At 45.1% G+C, this 25,030-nt stretch overlaps 1 protein-coding gene and 1 long non-coding RNA gene across 9 annotated transcripts in view; one reads left to right on the forward strand and one right to left on the reverse strand.

The window, feature by feature from the left end:
- PRAG1 (PEAK1 related, kinase-activating pseudokinase 1) overlaps nt 1–25,030 on the reverse strand; it is a 71,351-nt gene that overhangs the window by 43,233 nt on the left and 3,088 nt on the right. For 2 of the 7 annotated variants that reach the window (XM_059882348.1, XM_059882347.1), the window contains exon 3: nt 16,855–17,346. The gene's annotated coding sequence lies outside the window, so the exon portion shown is untranslated. Of the gene's footprint in view, nt 1–3,134; nt 3,336–3,639; nt 3,765–16,854; nt 17,347–25,030 lie in introns of those variants that run through there. The other 5 variants (XM_015460864.3, XM_005226034.5, XM_059882346.1 and 2 more) reach the window with 4 other exon arrangements.
- LOC100848853 (uncharacterized) overlaps nt 3,853–25,030 on the forward strand; it is a 54,022-nt gene continuing 32,844 nt past the window's right edge. The window contains exons 1-2 of one of the 2 annotated variants that reach the window (XR_815979.1): nt 3,853–4,106; nt 12,137–12,235. This is a non-coding gene — a long non-coding RNA (uncharacterized lncRNA). Of the gene's footprint in view, nt 4,107–11,755; nt 12,236–25,030 lie in introns of those variants that run through there. The other variant, XR_009493141.1, reaches the window with a different exon arrangement.

Consider the following 25,030-nt stretch of genomic DNA (forward strand, 5'->3'; position numbering starts at 1 on the left):
CAAAGAGTCGACACTGGAAAAGACCCTGATGCTGGGAAAGATTGAAGGCAGGAAGAGAAGGGGATGACAGAGGATGAGATGGTTGGATGGCATCACCTCACCAACTCAATGGACCTGAGTTTGAGCAAATTCCGGGAGTTGGTGATGGACAGGGAAGTCTGGTGTGCTGCAGTCCATGGGGTCGCAAAGAGTAGGACACGACTGAACAACAACACGACTGAGAACCCTGGAGGGGAGGCAGTCAGCTTGCTGAAAGAGTTTAATTCCTCTGAGAGTAAAACTGAAGGCGGAGAGTCTGCACCACAGAATTCACTCAGTAAATTCACCACTGAGGGGAGAAAACTCTAAGGATTGCAGACTTTAACCAGTTCACCCGAATAAGACCCGTCAGGTAGCTGTCATGTCCATTTTACAGATGGGAAAACAAACCCAAGAACATAAACTGAAGCATGTCCACAGGCGCAGAGTGCTCAGGGGTTCCTCAGAGAGAAGCCAACTTTGCTGGCAGCCCCTCATGTCATCACCTCACATGTTACACTGAGTCGCTTGCCATTATCTGTTTGCTGCTTTTTCCTCTCCTTTCCTCACTTAAGTGAACTGACTTCCTCAGAAGGACAGTGTTCAGGAGAAAATCATCCTGAAGAATCTACAGTGAATAGACTCATTAAATAGAGAGGGTTTGGCCCCAGGGTCTGCTTTCCTCTTTCCTCCCGTGAGAACTGGCTCTGAGGTTGCTGCTCTCCCTACCATCAACAAGACTAACCAGGTGGAATGAGCCAGGAGCCCCAAAGATCATTCCAGAATCTCTATGGGAAGAGCTCTCTTTCTGGTCTCCCACACTCGCAGACTGGGGTATCTATTCAATGAGAGCTGAAGCTACATTGGGCCTCTTTTTCCCTCCAAAACTAACCAGGAAGCCCACTGTATCTTTAAGCTAAATGAACTCTCTGAAATAAAAACAAGTATCTGTCTTTCGTGACCATTGTTAGGTTCTTCTGCATCAAGATGATTACAAGTTGGGTTCTTCTCCTATAAATATACCCAAGTGGCAGGTTTGTTCCTTGCCAAGTTCCCCAGAAGAGGTCACTAAGCTTCAACAAGCAGAGGATGAAAGCAAGGGTCTTTCTTTCTCTCACAATCCCACGCCAGGGAAGATTTTGGAAAGAGGAAAAAGTAGAGGAGATATTTTGTTGTTCAATAAGGCAAAGCTCCATACCCTTGCCCTGAGGTGCGGAGAGGTCCTTCCCTGGGAATCCTGGCCCCCTCTACTGCAGGCAGAGGCTTCCGCATGCCAGACAGGATGGAGGGAGAGAGCTTGGGAATCGGGTCTGAGTGGGCTCACCTCCTTCCTGCAGCTCCTCACAGGGCTGGGCTGTCTGAGGAGTGAGGCATCCACAGAGGGGGGGCAAAGAAAGCCATGTGGGGTGGCCATACATCATTTCCTGCTCAGATAACCGACCCAAACGTGTCATGGTTGCTTAGTGCCAGAGGTCCCCTCCTGTGAGCAGATGGCCCACTCGAGCCCTGGGACTTCTGGTTGGATTACCAACATTCAGGAAGCTTCCTTCAGAACCCCTCACCAGTTCCTGAACACCCTCCTCACTCCCATCCTCAGCTCTGAAATTCTCCGACGGTGGGTACAACTTTCACCACGCCAACCGCTCAGAGACTGGAAAACGTTTTTCAGGGAAAAAGAATGAAGATGGGTACAGAATGAAATGAAGCCTTGGGCTCCTTACCATCACTGACTCACTACACATCCTGTTAAAACTGGTTCCTCAGTCACAGCAAACAGAATTTATCACTACATCAAGCCAGAAAAGATCTTTTCTGTCTGGAGAGGTTCTGGGCTTGGAACTATCTATTTATTTTAAGTCAAAAGACAGTGGAAAAACTCAAGTGGCGCTCACCAAGCATGAGCGTTGCCTGCCTCACGGTGCCAGCTCTCCACCGCCTGGGAATGGCACCTTCCCAGCCCACATTCCTTACCTCCAAGGGCAGGCAGCCCTCAGAATTATGCAAATTCCCCCATTTCAGTGGGAGGCAGCAGTGTAAGATTAGAAAAAGATCTCAGCATTCTTTCTGATCCAAGTCATGATAAAATATCTTTGCCTCTGCAAACTTCTGCACCAAAGTTGTGGCTAAAACGTGCAAGACCAAAGCTGTCAGATACACCCCCACATCACAGGAAAAAGAATCCAAACAATGGCGACCAGATCCACAAAATCAAATCTCTGGGCTCCAAATGCCCTTCACACTTGCACTGAAAGTTGCTCATGCCTTACCCTGAAGTGAGAGAATTCCAGAAAACAGTCATCTAAAAAAAATTTATCTATTTTTTACAATTAAATACATTTAGTTACAATTAAATGAATGCAAAAGAGGTATATTTATGGAACTTTGTCTGGATTTCAACACTCCATTGACAGGGGTTGCCCAGGCACAAAGGAGTAAGTAACGGCCTTACCTCCTGCCTCCCCCCACCACCCACACGCACCATGCTACTCACCCAACTTTTTATTTTCTTTTTTCCTTCTCCAGTGCTATGTAATCTAATCTCAGCAGCAGGAATGTGGTTTTTGTGGGTTAGACCCACTACAATCTAAACCAGTAAGGAAGATACCCGCATTCCACAAGACCCCAAGATAGCGAAATAACCGCAGAATTCCCCAGTGCTTCCTGTCAAATTTCCGGCTCAAAAGGGGAAGGGGTTTTTCAGGCCAGTGATCAATAGCGCCTTCCAAACCTGACTCTGGGCTGGATGCCCTGCAAAACTCCTCCCTCCTAGACCTTTGGGCTTTGCTGTGGGCTCTGCAAAGCCATGTGCTCGCTGGCTGAGCTTCACCTGAGAGAAATACACAGTCAGCCGGCCCTGCCTCCTCGCGTTCTCACTGAGGACCGGAAAGTGGACAGATTCTATTTTCTCTCTGTATGTGTGTGTGTGTGTGTGTGTGTGATTCTATTTTGTGTGTCTGTGGCGGGGGAGGAGGCAACACAGGCAAAGGTTAACAACGTGCCCACGGTAGCCTTTCAGAGGGCTCCGCCACCGCTCAGGAAGAAGGTATCGTCTAGTTCCCCCTGGAGACCCCCAGGCTGGCATCCAACTGCGGGCTGCCTAAGAGGCAGCTACTAACCTGGCGTCCCAAAGCATCACGCCCGGGGTCCCGATCCGAGCCGCCGAGCGGTCTCTCCCTCTCTGTTCCTGTGACAATCCTGCAGCCGCGGAACGGCAGTCTCCACAATAGCAATCCCCAAAGCGCTCCGGTCTCCTGCCCCAAGTCCAGCAGCCAGACCAGTGAGACCAGAGCAGTCGGTTCCGCTGCCGGAACTCGAGGAAAGTTTCCCCTTCCGAAAGAGCGCGATTCTCGAATGAATCGAAAACATACCTCTGGCTCCCCGGTCCTTTCCCCCCACCCCTCCACCCCCCAGCGCGGGCTCGGCGCTTCCACCTCGGGCGCGACCCGGGGCGCACGCGGTCCGAACGCTCCACCCTCCTCCAGCGACCGCCTGTCACCCCCGGGGGACGCCGACGGGGGTCGCCTGCTCCACAATCGCCGCGCTCCCCCGGAGCTCCCCTCTGCGGCCACGTTTGCCAGACAAAAAAAGAGGCCGACTTGGGAGAAGGCGCCGCGGGCTCACCTCGGGGCCGCGCTCCCCCGGCCTCGCCGCGGGTCTCCGAGCCGCCAGGCGCCCTGCTGGGCGCCTCGGAGCATTGTTTGGAGAGTGTGCGCGCGGTGCGTGCCCAGCCGCGGGCGGCGTCTTCTGCCCGGGCCCGGCGGCCGGGTGGCAGCTGCGAGCGCGGCTCCGCCCCCTCCCGCCTCCGGTGGCGCCGCCCGCCGGGCCCCGCCGCACCTCCGCGGTCCGGGCCGCCGCCCCGCGCCCCCAGCCGGCGGGCTCGCTCCCCGGCCCCCGACGCCTCCTGGCGATCCCCGCCCCGCCCCTCCCTCCGGCTCCCGACGGAGGCTCCGCCCCCAGCCCGAGACTTGGCGCCGTCCGACCCGGGAGCGAGCGCCCCTTTGCACCCTTCTCCAAGGATGGCCCCGCGGGGCTCTGCAGGGACGAGTTTCGGTGTCTGCAGCCTTCCCTTTCCCATAACGTGCGCGTAGGTATGTAGGTGTCCTGCATCCCTTCGTCCAGCCTGCTCTGCGAGACCCGGAGAGGACGAGGGAGAGGCGGTGGAGGGTACAGCCCCAGATCTGGGGGTGCGCAGGGGAATGATGAAATCAGGAACCCAGACGCGTCCCGAAAGTTGCGTGGGCCCCGAAATTGTCAATGACTTGTTGCGGGTAGAAGGAGGCTGACGCACCACCCAGCCTGACTGGGAGTCCTCAGTCCCTCGACTGAGGCCTCAGTCAGGCACCTGGTGTAACCCCTTGAACTTCAGTTTTCTGGAAGTGGAAGGCAAGGGTTGTTGTAGGAAGAGCTGGTCTTCCTCCAAGCTCGGAGAGCCAGGGCTTCTTAGGCCAGTATTAACACCTGTGTTTACACCGTTTCCGGTTAAGTGACTCATTCACCGGGATAGAATGAGTTCGAGATAGTCCTAGAGCTAGAAATCCTTTAACAGAGAGTATGACAGCCTATGACACAGTCAGTCCTCTCCCTTCCTCCTGCCGCCTGCAACAGGCTTGAACCTTGACCTGGGTGTTTCTTCAGGGAACCGGCGTCCAGGTCACCACCTTGGGCCTGCCTGGTAGGGAGAAATTGGGGAATGGAATAGGAAAAAAAAACCTCGAAGAACACCTGTGGCTTTCTGGGTGCTCCTTCCTCCTCCCCAGAGAGGCAGTGAGTCCAGTAACTCCAGCAGGTCCTCCTCCTCCAGGGAGCCCATCAGGATTCGCTTGTGAGCCTCCACCCAGCCCAGATGAGGAGGCTGGTTCTCCTTGAGATTCCTGGGCTTACCTAGTGATCTGGCATTGACATGGCAGGGCAGGTGGGGTGAGGGTGGGGAGAAGACATGTATTTGAGATTTGGCTTCTGTGTAAGAAATGGAGAATGTTAGCAGGGATATTAAAAAATAAACAAAACCTTCCTTTGCTCCAATGTCACTAATTTCTCCTGAGTATGAATAGAACTGGGGGGTTAAGGTTTAGTGAAGTATAACCAACATTTGTCAAATACCTACCCTATGCCAAGCAACCCCATGAGAGGGACATCATCCCCATTTCACAGAGAGGACTAAGGTGCACAGGGCCACATGATTTGCCAGGACCCATGGGCTGACATGCCTTGGTCCTGGGATTGGAACCAAGGGCAGTCTGGCTCCTCCGATGGGCAGTTCCACTCTGCCATACTACCCTCCCCTAGTACTGGTCATCCAGCTCTGTTTTTCTTTCTTCTCAAAATGATGGGAAACCATTTGAACAAACATGGAAAACTCAGTTTAGGCTCCATCAGCAGCCAGCAAAATTGAAGGGTCAGTCCCACTCGTTTACAGAGAAACCAGGAGGGGAAGGTGGTGAAAAGCAGATAGGGACAAAGTGGTCGTTGCTGGAGAAATATAAAAATGACATCAGAAGGTGCTTGCAGTTCTGTTAGAAGGTGTGCGTGTGTGTGCTCAGTCATGTCTGACTCTGTAACCCCCTGGACTACAGCCCACCAGGCTCCTCAGTCCATGGGATTTCCTAGACAAGAATACTGAAGTGGGTTGCCATTTTCTACTCCAGGGGACCTTCCTCACCCAGTGATCGAACTCGCATCTCTTGAATCTCCTGCATTGGCAGGTGGATTCTTTACCACTGTGCCATCTAGGAAGCTTCCATTCCATTAAAATGGAAGAGGGAAAACCCCTGTGTTTGAGAAGTTCCTAGTCCCCACGATTCAGGTTGGATATTTCCTCTGTAATGTAAAGGTTTTACATTCTTCCTCTGTAAAGCCCCATTGAGGACACCCACCCCAAGAAGGGAGCACACAGGAGGACCTCTTGTTCCCACTTTTTCCCTTCTCTTTACTTAATTGTCTCTAGTATATTAACAGGTTAAAATACGTAATTATAAGAAGTAAAGTTTTCCCTGATAGCTCAGTTGGTAAAGAATCCGCCTGTAATGCAGGAGACCCCAGTTTGATTCCTGGACCAGGAAGATCCGTTGGAGAAGGGATAGGCTACCCACTCCCATATTCTTGGGCTTCCCTTATGGCTTAGCTGGCAGAGAATTTGCCTGCAATGTGGGAAACCTGGGTTTGATCTCTGGGTTGGGAAGATCCCCTGGAGAAGGAAACGGCTACCCACTCCAGTATTCTGACCTGGAAAATTCCATGGACTGTATAGTCCATGGGGTTGCAAAGAGTTGGACATGACTGAGCGACTTTCACTTCACTGCAAAGGCTATATAGTATGGCAAAATTGGCAGTTCTGTGGCATGGGACAGCAATTGAAGGATTAATTCAGTCTCTCTGCAAAATAAACTGTGTTTTCAAGGCTCTTGCTGTGCTCACATGAAGTAAATGCTGTAGTTGCTGACGTGTAATGTTCATCTTTTAATGCCAGTGACATGACCTTAAAGCTGGCTTCTTCTAGCCTAATGAAAAGAATTTAAAAAAATACTTCAAGAGTTGCTTAGATCCACACAAAATACCCATTCTCTTATGCAGTGCTCCACCAGTAACTGTTAAGTATGTTATCTCCTCCTTGGTGAAGCTATGGAAGCTCATGCATTTTAATAAACAATTCTTCCTTGAACTTCCAAACTGCGCTCTGCACTGCGGTGGAATTTGTGTATACTCAGCATTTTGCTCCTAGCTACTTATCAGTTCATTTTCACGACATTTTTAACTGCAGGCTTTGGCTTCCCTGATACACATCAGACCTCAAAGAAGAGCGATTCCCTTCAGGGCTTTCATCCTGGAGCACCAGTCTGCATAAGAGAGCAGTTAAATTTGGGGAAATTAGGACAAAGGCTGGGGCAGGTGGTGTGCTTTGGGGTGGATAAGGTGAAGTAATTTGGAATTAAGAAGGTGAAAAGGTAAGATGAGGAAGTGCACATCATTAAGTTATACAGAGAAAATAATGCTAGCAGGGGTACTGGAGGGGTTAGTGTCAAGATTAGACCAAAGTAATCCAAACCTGTATCTCCCCAACCGCAGAAGTGACCTCAAATAATAGAAACATTTACTGAGTGTCTTCTCCTTATGTAGCACAGGATGAGGGCATATAGGGTAAAAAAGAAAGATGAAAGAGAGGCAAATATAAGCTCTGTGAGAGGAAGATAAGCTAGGGGCAGTGAGAATTCAAAGGAAGAAAAGACAAAAACACAGAGTGGCTTCAGGGAGGAAGAGGCTTTGCAGGATAAGGATTCCAATTTGTGAACAGTGGGGACTTTCCGGACCAAGAGAACAGCATCTGCCAAGGAATGGACGTGGGCGAGGCAGAAGACTTTGAGAGATTTCTTATCCAATCTGACTGGAACATAATTATTGGAGACAAGCCTGGAGATGGCGTGGGGCACTGGACAGGAAAGACTTGCTTTTCAAGTAAACCAGTGGGAGAGGATTGACATTTCTGAACAGCTGAATGACGCTCTCCAAGTTAATTTTTCATTAGCTCTATCTGGATCTTGTATCTCAAGTGGATCAGAAAGTGGAAGAAGAAATTGGAGACAAGGAGACAGGCTTCGAGTGTCTAACCCTGGTCCAGGTGGGAGGTCAGGACTTGATAAGGGATGTGGCAGGAGGAATGGAAAGTGTGGATGTTGGATGGATGCTTTGGAAAGAAATCGAGAGGGAGATGTGGGGCCTGGATGCTTCCTGATTAGTGCTGTGGCTGAGGGAGAGGAGGAAAATCAAAGAAAACCAACAAAACTTCTGCCTCAAGAGACTGGTAGAAGGTTGGTGTCATTAGTACAAACAAGGAAGTCAGAGGACTTCATTTGTGGTCTCTGGAGTCTGAAGCGTGGGATAGCCATCTGGTGAATGAAGTTCTCCTGGTAGAGTAGTGTCTGGAGCCACAGGAGAAATGAAAGAACTTGGAGGGGCATGGCGAGGAAGGAGCAAAGACAAGACAAAGACGGGAAAGATTGGAAACATGGTGGTCTAGGGGAGGCCATGAAACAGAGGAACTCTCTTCCAGACCGTGTGTAACCCAGAGCCATGTGAAAAGGGGTCTCTTAGAGAGAAGGGAGAAGCATTATCAAGAGAATTCCAGGTTTCTGCTAATTCCACACGGTGGGGTATTGCATGTGGAACATTGCATTGCGTATTTGAGACCAGCTTAAACTCTTCGTTACTTTTCTTCTAACAACAGAGGTTTACAGCAGACCCCATGGAAGAAGTAAAGCAAATGGGAGCACAGATGGAGTGGGAAAGAAAGGCTTGACAGGGGTGCAGGGAGGGAAAAGGCGAATTTAGAAGGGGGAGAAGGGTGATGGCCGGTGAGACAGGATGAAATTCCTGCAAGCCATGGGCTGTGCTGGGTCTGCCTGGGAGGCAGCTGGAGTCCCCAAGCCCTCATGGAGGGGACTGCGAGTGTAAGGAGAGAAGGGAAAAAGGTCTTTTGAAAATCTGCTGTGAGGAGCCCCTCTGGATTCTCTCTGTCCCTCTGCTAGAAGATGATACTCTCTGCAAGCCAGTCAAAGTTCACTCTGGCAAGGGAACATGGCCCCACACCTGTCTCTCTTTCCTCCTGAGTGATAATCAGGTCTTTCAATTGCCAACCTGAAATTCTCTCTTCCTTCTCGAAGGTGTGGAAATTCAAGTAATCTGATGGGTTAATCCCCGTCCTGTGATTATGGAATCACATCCTTGTGTCCCAACTTTTTAAAAAACCATTCCCTACATCCCATTCTTCCCTGCCTTTAGTCCTAGGAAGCACTGCTCAGGATAAACCATATTAAATAATTTACAATATTTTATCCCAAGCACTGAATAGATCCTCTCTCTCCCCAGACTAAAGACAGTTGTTTAAAATGACTGCAGATGTCAGAATCTCAACCCACATGGGACTGAGAGTCAAGGGCTCAGGATTGTTATGTTTCTCTGTGCTCAAGTGCTATAGAACTCAGACATCAGGTGTTGAAGAAGGAAAACAGTTTCCCCCCCTTTTATAATATAATTACAGTTAGATGTGCATTCAGTGACAGATACCTTATTGTAAATCTCATTTTTCCCCAATTGTTACTGTTATGAGTTGAACTTGTTCCCATACTGCCCACTCCCCTAAAAGATATGTTGAAATCTTAACCCCCAGGACTTCAGATGTGACCTTATTTGGAAGTAGGATCTTTACAGACGTGACCAAATTTAAATGAAGTCATTAGGGTGGGTCCTGATAGCATCACTGACTCAATGGACATCAGTTTGAGCAAGCCCTGGGAGATGGTGAAGGACAGGGAAGCCTGGTTGGTGCAACTGCAGTCCATGGGGTTGCAAAAGAGTCGGACACGACTGCACGACTGAACAACCACCACCACCCAAGATGACTGGTGTCCTTATAAAAAGGGGAAATTTGGATCAAAAGACAGATGCACAGAGGGAAGACAGTGTGAAGACACAATGCGAGAAAGGCCATGTAAGTCAAGTGATGTATTTACTAGTCAAGGAAGGCCAAGGATTGCCAGTGCATGCCAGGAGTTGGAAGACAGGAGGAAAGATCCTTCCCTGGAGCTGTCAGAGAGAGCATGTTCCCTGCAATGCCTGATTTGGGGCTTACAGCCTCCAGCACTGTGAGATGATAAATTTCTGTTGTTTTAAGCTACCCAGTTTTTGGTACAGCCAGCCTTCTGTTTCCAAGACTTTCTATCCGCAGTTTGGTTAAATCCAAGGATGTGAAACCTAGGGATACAGAGGGCCAAATGTGTTTGTTGAACTATATCATTTTATAAGGGACTTGAGCATCCATGGGTTTGAGTATGTGGGGCACTCCTGGAACTCAGCCCCGCTAAGAATGACTGTACTTTATTAGAGCAGCCTAGGAAATTAATACAGTTCCTAAAATAAACATGTTCCAATGAGTAATATATGCTACCACTTCCAGACAGATGATCAAGATTTTTAAAAATCAACTCAAAAGAAACATGACCTCAGAGGTATGTTAATTAATGTCCACCATGCATGTTATGCCAGGCAGTTCACTAGAATAAGAAGGTTATAGTGTCGCTTCACAGAGAAGGCAATGGCACCCCACTCCAGTACTCTTGCCTGGAAAATCCCATGGACAGAGGAGCCTGGTGGGCTTCTGTCTATGGGGTCGCACAGAGTCGGACACGACTGAAGCGACTTTGCAGCAGCAGTAGCAGTGTCGCTTCATTCAGCTCGCCTTAGGAAGAGAAAGGGTCATTCTTTCATCTGTTGCTCCCTGTTTCTCCAATTTTAGGGTCCACATTTAGGGGAAAGTCCCAGTTCCCTGAGTTTGCATAGGCATGGTTGAGAAACTCTTCACCTCCACACCCAGGCAGTGTAAACTAAGTATCTCAAAGCCAACAAAGGATTGTTGTGGGTCCATAGATGCCATTCATGGACATTAGAAGTCACCTTGGTCTCATCTTCTCTGACAAGTGGGACCCTGAGACCCTAAATTACCAACATAACTTGCCAGAGGTCTCATAGAATGTTTTACAACACTTCTTCTGCGCTTTAAAGGTTGTTCAGTTTTAATGTGAACTCAGCTGTGAGTTAAGGATGTGAAAATGAGAACTATTTGAAGAATTAATTCATCCTACCCACTGCTTGACTTTCTGACTGAGCTGGGGTCAGAGTTGAAAAGCAGCAGAATATTTTACATTGGGAAGGGTCACAAAATAAAAACAAACCCATTGGAAAGATCTGTTTAGTTACCCGAAAGAAAACCTCCTAATGGCACATCCACTTTGGAAGACAGTAGACAATTTCTTAAAATGTTAACTGTAAATTTGTCATAAGGCCCAGCAAATCCATTTCCAGATATCTACCCAAGAGAAATGAAGGTATGTCCACACAACAGCTTGCACACCACTATTCATACAACATTATTCGTAATAGTTAAAAGGTGGAAACAACCCAAATATCCATTAGCAGGTCAATGGATAAACAATAGGTGACATTTCCATACAATGGAATACTATTCAGTAATAAAAAAGCGAAATACCGATACATACAGCAACACGGACGGACTTCAGAAACATTACGCAAAGTGCTAAGTGAAAGAAACCAGACACAGAAGACGAAATGTATGATTCCAGATATATGAAATGTCCAGAGAAGTCAACTTTTCAGAGACAGAAAGTAGTGGTTGCCTATGGTGGAAAGTGAAAAAAGATTTAGAGTGACGATGAACTGTACACGGGCAGGGAGGTGATCTTACTGAGATGATGAAAATATTCTAAAACCGGATTGTGATAATGATTGGACAACTTGATAAATTTACTAAAAAATACTGAATCGCATGCTAAAAATGGTTGAAATTTATGCTCAGTAAATTATGCTCAGTAAAGCTGTTTATAAAAAGAGAAAGATGAAATAATATTTAGTCTTTAAAGGGAAAGAAATTCTGATACATGCTGCCTCAAGGGTATTATGCCAAGTAAAGTAAGCCAGTCAATAAAGGACAATTGCTGTATGATTTCACCTACATGAGGTACCTAGAGTAGTCAGATTCCTAGGGACAGAAAGGAGAATGGTGGTTGCCAGGGCCTTTGGGAAGGGACAGTGGGGAATTATTGTTTAATGGGTACAGTTTCAGTTTGGGAAGATGAAGAAGTTCTGGAGACGGACGGTGGTGGTGGTTGTACAGCAATGTGAATGTGCTTAATGCCACAGAATTGCACACTGGAAAAAAGTTAAAACAGTCCATTTTATGTTATATATATTTTATCACACATAGAGAGAGATCACCTGTGTCTCTCTGAGAGACCTGCCAGTGTCTGAAAGATGCAGCAGGTCTGAGAAATCTCATGTATCTTTAGGTCAATGAGCTTAGTCATTCAAAAGGCCATCGGTTTTTAAACTCCCATAGGAGATAGATGGATCCATAATTCTATAACATCACAGAAACTCCAGGCTGTTTGCTGCCAGATAAATCAGGGTTGAGAAAACATCGCGTGCTTTACCGTGGTTCAATAGCCCCATCACTGCGACTTTCCCCTTGTCTTCCCCAAGGCAGCTTCGGTTTCGGTTTTACTAGGTCGGTAGGCTTCTGAGTGTCCGACCTCTGTCTTGTTAACTTTTACAGAAAGCTTTCTGTGGAACGTTACCTCTGAGGCCAGTTGCCAAAACCCAACCATAAGGGTGTCATCCCATGGACCATATCTTAGAGGTTTTTACTTACAAGGTAAGCCAGTGCTCTAAATCAAGTTTTCCTGAGTACTTTTCAATGATAGGGGAAGAAAAGGTGGGAAGGGTTTTTTCCATTTATTTAAAAAGAACATGACATTTGCCATCTAAACCTGTTGAAAAAGCGTTTCCTTTGCATATTCACCCCTGAAGTGAGGTGGACTTATCCCTTGTCCCTTTTCCTTTTTTTTTTTTTCATTTTTCTTAGATTCTCATAGGAAATATATCACAAAAGGATCTCAGGACAATTTTTGGGGCACAGAACATTTTACCAATAACCAGCTTTGGCACTTTGCAGGAGTAAAATCCTGTTTTGATACAATACAAGGGACTCTGAGGGGAGGCCTTATTTCTCTCCTTGGTATACCACATGGTGAAACTGAAAAAAAAAAAAGAAAAAAAAAACGCAACTAACCTGCTTCCTCCTTTCAGGTTTCTGAGTGCAAGCACTGAGTCAAGAGACAGATGTTGCTTGATTTCTGCATGGGGTGGGGTGCGGTCATGTGGGGGAGCAAAATAAACCTTCCCATCTAGGGCCTTCAGGTTGCATGCAGCCTCCTTCTATTTCAGGTCCAGAGTACGTAATTGACACAGAGTATCTGTCTATGCCAACCCTGCACCTTCTACAAACACTGACTCTTACTAGTAAATTACTTCTTCCCAGGTCATAATGTCACAGAATGAACTTTCTCATTTTGCATCAAGTAGTGGGGGAAAGACTTGCCTAGGCAGACCAGTTAATAATCAAGTATAGAAGACTGGAGGGAAAAAAAACAAAAAACAAAAACCAACAACAACAACGACTTATTTGTCTTCGGGATCCTTGGTATTAAATCTACCAGTTGGCATCACACACAGAGTCACCGGTGCTTCACTTTGTGGAGTCAGGATGATCTGCGTGTGGATTTACATTCCTGACTGGGGCTGGCATATAAGAGTGGTGGCCGTGAGGCTCCTGGAGGGACACTGGTGGAGTGCCCAGGGACCACAGAATGTAGCAGAGTCAACAAGCTTTGCAACGACTAGTGACTGAGGGAAGGGGGACCCCATGGCTAGGAGAGACAGCAGAGCAAAAGCTTGAGCTAGTTTTCTAGAAAGCCCCAGGCCTTGTTAAGGAATCTTTAAGATAATAACTCTTTTGATTGGCCGTTGGTTTTTTTCCCCTTTTAGAAGTAGCAGTGGTGGTTGGCTGGGAGAGATGTGGAGAGAGCAGGGTAGGAAGGGGGTCAGGAGACACGTGATGGCGCTGATTACAAGTGGGCTTTGTGAGCCGTGGCCAGGGGACACCTGCAGCTCTCCCAGACATGCCTGCCCAGTAGGGGTGGTTTGAATGAGAAAACAGCTTCCAAAAAGATGTAACACAAGAGCATAAAAGGAAAAGAAAACGGTGCATTTGTGAGATGAGGGAATTGTAGAGTTTTATCTCTGATTCTCCTTTAAATAAACCTTTTATTATCTCATATTCTCACCCATAGGTCAGGGCTCACCAGATGACGAGAGAGAGAGGACTCATTACCAGGGCTCCAAGCTGGTGTTTTGCTCAAAAAGGAATTTGCTTTCAAACAGACATGTATTCACTAATCTCTTTTCTTTAAAAAAATAAATAAATAAAACAAACACAAAATCTCTTCCAACTCAGCTGACTAAGTCTGAGTGGGGATGACAGCAGCATTCACTGGCGTGATCCCGCAGAGCAAGCGTCCAGAATGAAAATAAATGTGACTTTTCATATCAGGGCATAGTGTTGCTTTGTTCGTAATTCAATTAAAGAACAGGCATTACAATGCTCTTGTATGACAGAGGAGATAATAAAGAGATTCCACATCTTCCAGGCTGAAATTCAGCTAAACCTGTGCTTGACAGGTTGCAATCAGTTATCTTAAGAGAGCCAGAGTGGACAGTCCTTGGTGTCCAAAGAGCTATACTTTGGGGAGTGAGGAGAAGCAAAAGAAAAAAAATCCCCATGCCTTATATGGTCAACCAGGTTCCTGCTGCTGCTGCTGCTGCTGCTGCTAAGTCGCTTCAGTCGTGTCCGACTCTGTGCGACCCCATAGACAGAAGCCCACCAGGCTCCCCCTTCCCTGGGATTCTCCAGGCAAGAACACTGGAGTGGGTTGCCATTTCCTTCTCCAATGCATGAAAGTGAAAAGTGAAAGGGAAGTTGCTCAGTCGTGTCCGACCCTCAGCGACCCCATGGGCTGCAGCCCACCAGGCTCCTCCGTCCATGGAATCTTCCAGGCAAGAGTACTGGAGTGGGGTGCCATTGCCTTCTCCGGGTCAACCAGCTTAGCCCAGATCTATTCCAGATGGTTATTTCTCATATTTGTTGACATTTTTCATAGCTAATCAAGCCTTGATAAATACCGATAGTATGATCATATATGTAAGATATCACTCATCTGTCAATCTATCTATCTGTTTCTCCCTATTAAAATGCTCAGTCACCCAATAAGGTCATCCACTTAAAACTGATTTTAGCAGGACCTGGAAGGAATTAAGTGAGGTGTCATCATCGTCACTTTTGGAAAACCTTCCCTGACTGTGGAAGCTGAGTTAGATGTCCCTTCTTGGCTTCAATTTCCTTGTCTGTAAAACACAATTAGTGATATCTTCCCCAAAAGGTTGTTTTGAAAATTAAATAAGCTAAGTTATGTGAAATGCCTAGTTGAGAACCTGGTGTCTCAGTTCATTCAGGTTGCTATCACAAAGTACCATAGACCAGTGACTTGTAAATATTTCTCACTGTTCTGAAGACTGGGAAATCCATGAGCAAGAAACCAGCAGATCCATGGTCTGGTGAGAGCCCACTTCCTGGGTCATAGAAGGCTGTCTCTTTGCTGTAGCCTCACATGGTGGAAGGGGTAAAGGAGCTCTCCGGGGTTCTGTTTATAAAGGCAATAATTCCTGCTCATGAGGGCTCCACTTTCATGACCTCATCATCCCCTCAAAGCCCCCATCTCCTAGTACTATCACTTTGTGGGTTAGGTTTTAATACATGAATTTTGGGGGGACCCAAACAATCAACCTATAGCACCAGGCATACACTCTCAGTAACTGATGGGTAATATTAGAGCATGTACGTGTGTGTGTGTGAAGTCACTTCAGTTGTATCCAACTCTTTGCAACCCTATGGACCATAGCCCACCAGGCTCCTCTGTCCATGGGTTTCTCCAGGCAAGGATACTGGAGTGGGTTGCCATGCCCTTCTCCAGAGGATCTTTCCAACCCAGGGATCGAACCTGCGTCTCTTATGTCTCCGACATTGGCAGGCAGGTTCTTTACCACTAGCGCCACCTGGGAAGTCCATCAGAAGCTACATCCATTCATTTATCCATTTGGCACTTTGTTTGAGGGCACCCCCTATGCTAAACTCTAAGCAAGGCCTTGATGATGTAGCACTGAGCCAAACAGACCTGCTTCCTGACTTTCTGAATCAGACAGTATAAATGGAGGGGAGGAAGGGAGGTGATGACAGAGTGAAACAGGATCATGTACTTATATTGTGACAGGTACTCCAAAGGGACCATGCTTTGTAAGTTCCCAGTGCAGGAAAATGCTATCATCTAGGAAGTAAAACAAGTCTTCCTTTTGAATTGACAACGTTGCTGAGTTTGCAAAGATAAATATGGATGTGGGAGGTGGGACATGAGACAGAAGCAGGATGTGGGAAAGGATGTCTGTTCTGTTGTGGTTTAATTTCATACTCTTGGAGGAGCAGGAGATGTGCTGGTGTGAACTTAGCAGAGTAAGTTCCTCCAGTGCCTTTGCTGGCATCAGTTGCCATCCTCTGGTGTCTCAGGGATGGGTATGGAGGGGACACAGACAATGCAAGGGAGAGATGGTTTAGGGGTCTGTGAGGAAGCCACGTGGGTGGGGATTATGGAGGCAAATAGGAAGGATCCAAGGCGATCATGGAGTTAACACAAAGAGCCGCAGACTGAGGGGCAGTGGAGCTCCGTCTTGGCCCCAGCTAGCAGTCCTAGTTTACAGATGAGAAAACTGAACTTCAAGAAGGTTGTGTATTTACCCAGGAAATAACACCTGGTAGGTGGTAAAGTGAAGTGAAAGTTGCTCAGTCATGTCCAGCTCTATGCAACCCCGTGGACTGGAGCCCATCAGGCTCCTCTGTCCCGTGGTTTTCCAGGCAAGAGTACTGGAGTGGATAGCCATTCCCTTCTCCAGATCTTCCCAACCCAGGGATAGAACCCTGGTCTCCCACACTGCAGGAAGATTCTTTACTGTCTGAGCCACGAAGACTCAGACTAAAATCCAGACCTTTTTATTCCAGGTCTCTTGCCTATACCACAAATGGAAGGCTTTGAAGAAATAATTGCTGAGGTCCCTTCTGTATCTTAATTTCACTATTATGAATGATCTTCACAGTACCTCTTTAATAATAAAAAGGAAAAGAAAGCAAAGAAGGAAAGGTAAGGTAAATAAGGATGGAAGGAAGGAAAGAGAGAGAGAAGCAATAAAGACACACAGAGATAGAAAAAAGAAAAAGAGGATAAGAGAAAAGAAAAAAAAATCATAAATTTTATCTGTGACTTTTCTACTTTGGAGCATGTCCAACTTAATCATTTAAAGAGCCGTTAAAATCCACATCAGAGTGCTCACCAGTTGAATATTCCAGCCCTCTGTCAGGGCACTCACTAGAAGAGAAGCTAGACGTCCCTGCTATATTATCATAATGGTTGTTCCAGCCAGTGCTTGGTTATCGGTGCCAAATGTGGGGCAAGCCGTGGAGGCACGAACCCCTGAGATAGTTCATCACGGTTCTGACTCATTACTTCCAATATCCTCGAAGCGCCAAAAGCAGCCAGGGTGGAGGTTTCTGCTGTGTTTCATTTCGTTAACCGCTTCTGCGTATTGTGTTGAGCCTGTAGGTTCAGAAAGGAAACATAACACATGGCAAAGAAACAGTTTTCTTTGCACTGGAGCAGAGAGCAAGTTAATCACCTGGCCAATATTAGCGTCTTGAGTGTAGGTGATGCCTTGTCCTTTTATTTTTTTAATTGGAGGATAATTACTTTATGTTGGGATGGTTTCTGCCATACATCAGTGTGAATCGGTCACAGGTATACATGTCCTATGTTTATTTCTGTTTCTCTGTTAGAAGAAAGGAATCATGATAAAAGTTGTGCTTTATGGTTCTAATGGAATTTAAGTATTTTTTAAAATGTTATGCCAGTTATTATATACACATCCATAGGTTTGCATGCATCCCCTCCATTCTGAACACCCCTCCCACATCCATCGCCACCCTCTTTGTCCTTTTATTTTTGGCAGCAAACCTCCTTTTGGCTAGTCTTGGTAGAAGGCAAATATGCTTCTCCTCAAAACCTTTTCGGCATTTCCCTTTTCCCGAAGCCACGGCGACCAGACACTGCTCTTCAGGCCAATGTCTGCCTCACTGCCTTCCCCTGTCACCCACACGCACACTTTTTCGTTTATACTTTTATAAAAAATTTGGATGTGTTGCCCGTTAAATACAAAATCAAGGGCCCCAAGTTGTTTATTTCTGTTTCTCTGTTAGAAGAAAGGAGTCATGATAAAAATTGTGCTTTGCGGTTGTAATGGAATTTAAATATTTTTTTGAATGCTATGCCAGCTATTCTATTCTGTTTATTATTTATTTTTCGGCCGTGCTGTGCTACACTTGGGGTCTCAGTTTCCCAACCAGGGGCTGAACCCATGTCCCTGCAGTGGAAGCGTGGCATCTTAACCACTGGACTGTCAGGGAAGTCTGAATTTAAATATTTTTTAAACAAAATGTTGATAAGAGTTATCTATCTCTTCCTCACCAAAAAAAAAAAAAAAAAACCCTCATTTTATAAAACAAATGTTTAAAAAAGTTGAATCTCCCCCCCCCACCCCCCACTGGGTATAGAGACTCAGGAATGACATCGAAACTTGTTGTTTGTAATACATAGCAACAGCTCCCAGGCTCACTGTGGTGTAGAAAGAGCAAGCTAATAACTAAAGTTGAGATATTCTGATGTGATACTACATACAAAAATAAATTGTCTCTAAAAACAGCATGTTAATAGTGCACTTATTTTTAACCAAAGTTACACTAAAACAGAAGGATCTTCTCAACACTTATCCCAAATTCCATCATATAAGTATTTCCAAGTGCTGGAGGAATATCTAGAAATGTACAGACCAGAAAGTATAGTGGATTTATAAAATAGTTGAGAGAAAACAAGGTCAGTTCTTACTAGAATACAAACTACTTCAAAGGAAACTGAACACCTTTTAAGGAGGAGGAGACTGTCTTTCGGGTACTAGGTTATCAGAATATGGTTCTATTCAGAAATGTTATCTGTGTGTCATGGAATCCCCAGTCTAAGATATGACTCAAGACTGGGTACGTTGGATCATGTCAGTTATGTTGGTGGGGAGTAACCTCCTTTACCCTAGAAAAGATACAGTTTTAAGAAGAGGCATTATTGCCATTTGTGATGCTAACCCCTTGTTCAGAATACAGACATATCCCTAGTTCCTCTTAATAACCTATGATGTGCGTATAGACTGTGCATTTATATTCACATTTTTGAATACACACACACACACACACCACACACACAGTCTGTATCCTTCAAGGTTAGCAAATTCTGTACAGTTTCCAACTACTTTGCGAAGTAAAATTTTATTTTACTTTCTCCAAATGCCGTCATTTTCTGTCTCCAAAGCGTGACCCTAGGTCCCCTTTGGGCTTCAGGGAAGCTATTCATATTCTTTCACTACTCTTGGAAGTTTTCCTTAAATATCTCTCTATCTCCCCCTAAGATTCAGTACACAAATTTATCTTAGACACACTCCCTTAAATCTGTCATCATTGACAGAATGTGTTTACCCTTCCAATGAATTTTTCCTTCCATATTTTCTTTTCTAATCAGTTCTACCTATAAAGCTCTTTCTCACCCCATCCCCACTATCTACATTCTATTCATTCTCCAGGTTAATTTTTAGGTCATTCCCCCACTCCCCCCACCATGCCCTTTCTCTCTTAATCCAGTCTACTTGCAACTCCTATACCATTCCTATTGTTCCCTTTTCATGCTCCTTCATTGTTCTTAATTATTTTAGAGTTTTCTCTCTTGCTCTTGCCTCAACAGTGAGAGATTAAAACCCAGATACCCTGATTTACACTTGCTTTGTACCCTCTCTTAACCTGTATGAATAAGCTTTGCATCTAAGAAGAACCATAAACCATATTTTAGAGTCTTTGATGGTTTCCCTGTCAATGTTTGTCAAAAAAAAATTTAGTCTGTCTGTCCTCTTACCTAGTTTATTCTCCACCTGGATCACTTTTGTTACATCTATACACACAAGGGCACCTATGATAACCATGGACACTGGTTATCTCAATATGGAGAAGTGGAAACGGAATTCAGAGGATTCAGTGGATTATCATGCTGGCAGATGAAGAACTTGCAGCATCTACAGACTTCATGCAGGTGTTTGACTAAAAATATTATGGTATTTTTGGGTGAAAGGGAAGTAAGTTGTGTTGAGTCTGAGCCATATCTGGATCCTAGAAGCGGTTGTTACTTATTTTGAATTAACTCACTGGCCTTCTGGATTCTATATACTATATACTAGACTGATCTGATCTGATCTGATCTGATACAGTCTCACAAGCTTGTCCTGTCACAAGCAACAGGACTGATCTTCATGGTGCTGATGCAGTCTGAGTTCTCTGCCCTGGTCAAACCCTCCATGCATACCCAGGTCTCATCACCACTTTTCTGAGCCAGGGACCTCATCTTTTCCTTATGTAATTTCTATCATTACAAGTTGAAGGGAAGCCTTGTTATGTGTTATGGTAACACATAACAAGGTGATGTGTTACCAAAAAAAGTCAGTACAATCTTAGCCTCATTGCAACTTCGGGTGGTGGCATGCTGGGCAGAGCTAAATTCTAGCAGAGCCAAGAGCCTGGACACTGTTGATAAGAAACAGCTTAAAAGAGTGGAAGCTGTATCACCCAGAAAAGAGGATGTGATGCAGAGAAGGAGCAATAGGATTCTATTTTTATCTATACGAGTTGGGAGGTGATGTGGAAGTGGGGCTTTGCTTATATGAAAGCTATGACTAGTGAGGTTAACTTATACGGAGGCTCTCTACATTTAAAAATGGAAGGAACTGCTTTGTAACTGGTGAGCACACTCTTAACACTTGTCAGATTTAAGGACTTGTGTTCAGATGATTAATCGAGTTATAATGAAAGAGATGCCTGCATTACATGAAACTAGAGAGACACAAATCAATTGCAAATCCAGCCTTCTTTTAATCTATGATGGTTTCCAATTTACTTAAGCCTTTCAAGAGATACAGCACCTAGAAAACAAGTAAGATTTTGGTTTCATCTGTACAGATGAAAAGCTTTTATGCAAGCTTTTGGGAGGGGGAGAATGGAAAGGGGGAAGGTTTGTCCAATATCAATCTGGATGGTTTTGTTTTAGTAGGTCCATCTTGAAAACAACTGTCTTTCACAAGGCGGTACAAATTTTGTTCCCTCCTTCACAACTGGGACATAACTCAGCACATTCCCCCTTCACTATTCATGGGGGATTGGTTCCAGGACCCCCACAGATACAAAAATCCATAGATGCTCAAGTCTTCTATGTAAAACCCAGTACTACTGTCAGCCTTCTGTATTCATGTGTCCTGCATTTGTGAATTCAGCCAACCTTGGTTGAATTTTGACTATAAGTACACCAGGATTTCAGGCATTCTAAAACCTTCAAAAGTTTGAAAAATAATGTTTGGTTGCTTTTCCATGTTAATTGACAGTGACTTGGAGTACCAAATAATTATGTCTCTAGCCTTATCTGAAAAATGAGAGTGCTAATGGTACCTTCCTCATAGAGCTGTTTTTAACAGAAAATGAAACAATACTTGGAAAGCACCTAGCACAGTGTGGACGTGGGAAGTTTCAGCCATTGTGAGGAATATACAGTTGGCCCTTGAATGTACAGGTTTAAACAGCACTGGTCCACTTTTATGTGAACTTTTTTCCATAAATATATTGGAAAAATTTTTGGAGATTTGCAACAATTTGAAAAAACTTGTAGATGAACCATGTAGCCCAGTGAAATGAAGAAAAGAAAGTGAAGTCACTCAGTCATGTCTGACTCTTGCAACCCTCATGGACTGTAGGCTACCAGGCTCCTCAGTCCATGGAAATTTTCCAGGCAAGAGTACTGGAATAGGTTGCCATTTCCTTCTCCAGGGGATCTTCTTGACCCAGGAATTGAACCTGGGTCTCCTGCATTGCAGGCAGATGCTTTACTGTCTGAGCCACCAGGGAAGCACTATGTAGCCTAGAAATATCGATAAATATGATACAGTATTGTAAGTATTGTGTGTAAATACTCTTCCTTTGAGGGATTTTCTTAACATTTCAAGATATAATAGTTCTATCACTCCCAAAATTTCCCTCATGCCCCTTTGTGACCATTCTGTCATCTCTCAGTTCAGTTCAGTTCAGTTCAGTCACTCAGTGATGTCTGACTCTTTGCGATCACATGAATTGCAGCACGCCAGGCCTCCCTGTCCATCACCAGCTCCCAGAGTTCACCCAAACTCATGTCCATTGAGTTGGTGATGCCATTCAGCCATCTCATCCTCTGTCGTCCCCTTTTCCTCCTGCCCCCAATCCCTCCCAGCATATCAGACTCTTTTCCAATGAGTCAACTCTTCACATGAGGTGGCCAAAGTATTGGAGTTTCAGCTTTAGCATCAGTCCTTCCAATGAACACCCAGGACTGATCTCCTTTAGAATGGACTGCTTGGATCTCCTTGCAGTCCAAGGGACTCTCAAGAGTCTTCTCCAACACCACAGTTCAAAGGCATCAATTCTTTGGTGCTCAGCTTTCTTCACAGTCCAACTCTCACATCCATACATGACCACTGGAAAAAGCATAGCCTTGACTAGACGGACTTTGTTGGCAAAGTAACGTCTCTGCTTTTGAATATGCTATCTAGGTTGGTCATAACTTTCCTTCCAAGGGGTAAGCGCCTTCTAATTTCATGGCTGCAATCACCATCTGCAGTGATTTTGGAGCCCCCAGAAATAAAGTCTGGCACTGTTACCACTGTTTCCCCATCTATTTCCTATGAAGTGATGGGACCAGGTGCCATGATCTTCGTTTTCTGAATGTTAAGCTTTAAGCCAACTTTTTCACTCTCCTCTTTCACTTTCATCAAGAGGCTTTTTAGTTCCTCTTCACTTTCTGCCATAAGGGTGGTGTCATCTGCATATCTGAGGTTATTGATATTTCTCCCGGCAATCTTGATTCCAGCTTGTGCTTCTACCAGCCCAGCGTTTCTCATGATGTACTCTGCATGTAAGTTAAATAAGCAGGGTGACAACATACAGCCTTGACGTACTCCTTTTCCTATTTGGACCCAGTCTGTTGTTCCATGTCCAGTTCTAACTGTTGCTTCCTGATCTGCATATAGGTTTCTCAAGAGGCAGGTCAGGTCGTCTGGTATTCCCATCTCTTCCAGAATTTTCCACAGTTTATTGTGATCCACACAGTCAAAGGCTTTGGCATAGTCAATAAAGCAGAAATAGATGTTTTTCTGGAACTCTCTTGCTTTTTCCATGATCCAGCAGATGTTGGCAATTTGATCTCTGGTTCCTCTGCCTTTTCTAAAACCAGCTTGAACATCAGGAAGTTCACAGTTCACGTATTGCTGAAGTGTGGCTTGGAGAATTTTGAGCATTACTTTACTAGCGTGTAAGATGAGGGCAATTGTGCAGTAGTTTGAGCATTCTTTGGCATTGCCTTTCTTTGGGATTGGAATGCAAACTGACCTTTTCCAGTCCTGTGGCCACTGCTGAGTTTTCCAAATTTGCTGGCATATTGAGTAAAGCACTTTCACAGCATCATCTTTCAGGATTTGAAATAGTTCAATTGGAATTCTGTCACCTCCACTGGTTTTGTTTGTAGTGATGCTTTCTAAGGCCCATTTGACTTCACATTCCAGGATGTCTGGCTCTAGGTGAGTGGTCACACCATCATGATTATCTGGGTCATGAACATCTTTTTTGTAGTTCTTCTGTGCATTCTTGCCACCTCTTCTTGATATCTTCTGCTTCTGTTAGGTCCATACCATTTCTGCCCTTTATCGAGCCTATCTTTGCATGAAATGTCCCCTTGGTATCTCTAATTTTCTTGAAGAGATCTCTAGTCTTTCCCGTTCTGTTGTTTGCCTCTATTTCTTTGCACTGATCGCTAAGGAAGGCTTTCTTATCTCTCCTTGCTATTCTTTGGAACTCTGCATTCAGATGTTTATATCTTTTCTTTTCTCCTTTGCTTTTCGCTTCTCTTCTTTTCACAGCTATTTGTAAGGCCTCCCCAGACAGCCATTTTCCTTTTCTGCATTTCTTTTTCATGGGGATGGTCTTGATCCCTGTCTCCTGTACAGTGTCACGAACCTCCGTCCATAGTTCATCAGGCACTCTATCTATCAGATCTTGTCCCTTAAATCTATTTCTCACTTATACTGCATAATCATAAGGGATTTGATTTAGGTCATACCTGAATGGTCTAGTGGTTTTCCCTACTTTCTTCAAATTCAGTCTGAATTTGGCAATAAGGAGTTCATGATCTGAGCCACAGTCAGCTCCCGGTATTGTTTTTGCTGACTGTATAGAGCTTCTCCATCTTTGGCTGCAAAGAATATAATCAATCTGATTTCGGTGTTGACCATCTGGTGATGTCCATGTCTGGAGTCTTCTCTTGTGCTATTGGAAGAGGGTGTTTGCTATGACCAGTGCTTTCTCTTGGCAAAACTCTATTAGCCTTTGCCCTGCTTCATTCCATATTCCAAGGCCAAATTTGCCTGTTACCCCAGGTGTTTCTTGACTTCCTACTTTTGCATTCCAGTCCCCTATAATGAAAAGGACATCTTTTTTGACATCTGTCATCTCTATCCCCTGGCAATCACTGGTCTAATTTCTGTCCCTATCATGTTGCCTTTTCCAGAAAATTATTTTAAACTTATAAAGTGGGGGTTCCCTCATAGCTCAGTTGGTAAAGAATCTGCCTGCAATACAGGAGACCTGGGTTTGATTCCTGTGTCAGGAAGATCCCCTGGAGAAGGAAATGGCAACCCACTCCAGTATTCTTGCCTGGAGAATCTCATGGACAGAGGAGCCTGGTGGGCTACAGTCCATGGGGTCACAAGAGTTAGACACAACTTAACAACTAAACCACCACCACCATAAAAGATGTCACATTTTGAATCTGGCTTCTTTAATCTAGCATAATGCTTTTGATATTCATCCATGTTGCTCCATATAGTGATATGTTCTTTTTTATTGCTGAATAGTATTCCATTATATGGATATACCACATTTGATGACCCACTCATCAATTGATGGAGATTTCATTTCTTTCTGAGTTTTGGTGATTTTGAATAAAAATTCACTTTGAAAGTTTTTTTTTTAACCTTTAATCATCTCCGGTATTTAGTTATCCAAGCTATTTATTGATTGATTGATTTTTAGCCATGCCATATGGCATGTGGGTTCTGAATAAGAATCAAACCCTCACCCCCTGCATTGGAACTCCTGAGTTCCAGGGAACTGGAATTCCCCCACCAGGGAAGTCCTCTGTATTTTTAATTTGATTTGATATTAAGGGATTATCTTTTGCCATTTCAACTGAAGCATTCATTCTGAAATATAATGGTAACTAGGGCAGGCTGCTCATGGCAACTTAGCATGCTGGTACTGCTGCTAAGTCACTTCAGTCATGTCTGACTCTGTGCG

This window comes from Bos taurus, chromosome 27 (assembly GCF_002263795.3).
Source record: "Bos taurus isolate L1 Dominette 01449 registration number 42190680 breed Hereford chromosome 27, ARS-UCD2.0, whole genome shotgun sequence".
NCBI classification, from domain to species: Eukaryota; Metazoa; Chordata; class Mammalia; order Artiodactyla; family Bovidae; genus Bos; species Bos taurus.